Raw genomic sequence first — 3,438 nt, 5'->3', positions numbered from 1 at the left:
ATGAGATTAAAAAATTAGCATGCTTGAAGGCTTAATAGGAAGCGCTCTTTGGGGCTATTATTTGTTCCACTATTTTCCATCTCACTTTTGTTTCATCTCACCTTCTTGGACTCCAATTACACATATATTAGATCACTTAATATTGTCCTACAAGTTACTAAAACTTTCTTCTTACTTTTTTCAACATATTTCTGTTCTTTACATTGGATTGTTAATTTCTATTAATCCGTTTGCGATTTCACTAATCATTTCTCCTACAATTTATAATCTGATATTTACACAATCCAGTGAGTTTTTCATTCCAGACATTGTACTTTTAGTTTTAAAAGCTACATTTGGATTTTTTTTTGCCATTTCCATTTCTCTGCTGATAATCCCCATCTGCCCATTCTGATGGCCACCCTTTCCTTTAAGACCATGAATACACTTGTAATAACATCTTTAAAGTATTTTCTCTTAATTCTAACATCTAAATGTTGTTGAGGTTTGTTTTTATGTATTGGAAGATTTTTAACAAAGCAGCGACATGATCTAAAATTATGTTTTTAAGTGCCACTTTTCCACGTAGTAACTTTGGTACAAAACAAAAATCAGTGTAAATGGATACCATTTTTGATGAGTTATAGTCAGATGAGGGATGATGGTAGTTTGGTCTTAAGTGGTAGAACTGCTGTGAATGAAAGGAATGGGATTCTGACCGTCAGATCTTGCTGATAGAATGGAAGAGAAGAGAAAGAGAAGTGAGTTAAAAGAATAAACCCACAGATATTGTACTCAGTGACTACAATGAGCTTGTCATGTGCTTAGACGTTAACAGAAGACGGGAAATGTTTGAGGAGGGTTTGGCAAGGGTTCTGTTTGCATATATTAAATATGAGCTGTCTGTTAGATATCCAAGTGGAGATGTTTGAATCAGCACTTGTCTGTGAGTCTGGAGTTCAACGTGAGGTCCTAGATGTTATACATTTAGAAGTCAGAGGTTCATGAGTGGTATTTAAAGCTATGGGTCTTAAGGAAACAGATGTGAGGACTGAGCCCTGGTGTACCCAACTGTATAGAGGTTTGAGGAATGAGGAGATCTTGAAAGTTAGGTAGAAGAAGAAATAAGAAAGTGATATCCAAAAGACAAAGTGACTATGGCTCAAGATATAGAAATAATTAGCTCATCAAATGTTGCTGTTAACAGGGAAAAGGGAGAAATAAGCCTTTGCTGTATCAATTCACTAACATTTGGGGTTTTGTTCCTGCAGCATGTTAATATATTAATCAATACTGTATAACATAACTTCTTGAATTGCCTGGAGTTTAAATTCTGGAAATCCTTATCATAACTAACTAGTAAAGCTATTGAGAGTCCTATATGAGACAATTTTTGGCATTTGGCCCAAAATAATGATTTTGTGAGTTAGGATAGTTACTTTCTACTTGTCATTGAAATTTCTATTTATGTATTCTTATTTATTGACTCTTTCCAGTTATATTTATAAAAGTTATTACTCTAATAATTAGATTTCTGAGAAGAGTAATTTATCGATGAAATGTGCACTCATGTTCCTTTTCTAGCCTAGTGATATACTTCTTGATATGCAGTTGTCACTCAATAAATGTGAATGTACCCATCAAAAAACTGTTTTATAAATGCTATTTGAGCCGGGTTCGGTGGCTCAGCCTGTAATCCTGCGCCTTTGGGAGGCTGAGGTGAGTGGATTGCCTGAGCCCGCGGGTTTGAGACCCGCCTGGGCAGCAAGACCTCATCTCTACAATAAAGCAAAAAAATCAGCCAGGCGTGGTAGCACATGCCTGTAATTCCGGCTACTTGGAAGGCTGAGGCGGAAGGATCGCCGGAGTCCAGCAGGTCGAGGTTGCGGTGGCCAGGAGCAGCCACTGCACTCCAGTCTGGGCGACAGAGTGAGACTCCAACTCAAAAAAAACCAAAAAACAAAAACAAAAACAAACAAACAAACAAATGCTATTTGATGTGCTATTACCACAGAAACTGCACCATTAAATAAAGGTGCCAATTTCAATTAGCATACTAGATATAGGAATGGGTTTCCTTACTGAGAGTCAGAACCTAATTAAAAATCTGAGAGTGAAATGAAGTATGTTGACTCAGGGCCACCACAGAAGATTGTGTAGATGTAAAGGCAATTGTTGAGGGTGTCTGTAATTCAGGTCAAACTCTAATCTCCAACTACCTCTGTCTCAGAAGGCCTTATGGAGTGGAGAAAACACTTTTATTAGTCAACCCAGAATAAGTACTTTTTTGTAATCAGTAGCCTAGAGGAGGTACATTTCACTTGTTAGCACAAATTAGCACATCTGCATATGTATGGAAGATCTTGGAATGGAGTGATAGCTGCAAAAATATCATTTTGGGTCTGACGAGTTCAGACACCAGTTTTACTCTCAAATTTCCATTAGCTTGGGTACAAGTGAACAAAAATGTTAAAAGATGTAATGTCAGAATTTAAATCAGTGTGGTTCTCAGTTGGGGACAAATGTGCCCCTGGGAGATGTTTGGCAATGTCTGGAAGCATTTTTTATTGTCATGATTGGGGGGAAGAAAAGTCATTAGGCAGTAGTGGAAGTGGACAGCGAATGGAGGCCAGGAATGCTGCTTAACATCCTATAAATACACAAGATAGCCCCCTCCCACACCATCCGCCAGAAAACACATCCATTCCAAATGTCAACAGTACCAGCTGAGAAACTCTGCCTTAAAGATTCGTACTTTCTAAGAAAGGGACATCTGTAATGGCTAAAATTTAATTTTATTTTAGACTCACGAGCCTCTCTCCCCAGGATCTAGTGTTAAGGAAATTTTGTTCCTAGCGTACTTTTCCAATTCCAGTTAATCATAGAGCAAAAGGCAGAAGATTGTCTTATTCGAAGTTTATCCCTTTCGTTCAAAACCAGAAATAATCAGCTGGAATACAAAGTTTTCAGATTTTTGCTCTTAAATCTCTTAAATCTCTTTATCTTTTGCAGTTGCCAACCCAGGTCCTCCCGGAAATTAAGTTGAGATAAAGAGGTCAAGGTCTCAAGTCCATTACTGGGGATTCTGTGTTCCGTGTGGCTGAAAAACTGCGGAACTGGAGCCCTGGCTGGCCCTCTAAGAAAGCATTCAATTCTGCTGCTTTTCTCGGTGCACCTCTTTCAGTCTGTCCCACCGGTTTTAAGGTACCACTGCCATTTCGCGGAGGAGACGTCATGCCTCTGCACAAAGCCAACAGGTGATTCGTCCCGGCAGATCCATGTCCCAACCACAACCGCGAACTCCCAAGTACACTGCTCGTCGGAAGGCGAGCGGAGCGGGGAAAGGAGCCGCGGAGGGGAACCGGAACACCGGGGCAAGAACCACGGGCGAGCCCAGGCTTGTCCTGGGTCTGCCAGACGCGGGGCCCAGCGGGCCGTCCGAGCAGCGGCTGGAGGAGG

The sequence above is a fragment of the Carlito syrichta genome, unplaced genomic scaffold (assembly GCF_000164805.1).
Source record: "Carlito syrichta isolate Samal-C Ts95f unplaced genomic scaffold, Tarsius_syrichta-2.0.1 Scaffold301905, whole genome shotgun sequence".
Lineage (NCBI taxonomy): Eukaryota > Metazoa > Chordata > Mammalia > Primates > Tarsiidae > Carlito > Carlito syrichta.
The sequence above is the reverse complement of the archived record's forward strand: the minus strand, read 5'-3'. Positions refer to the sequence as shown.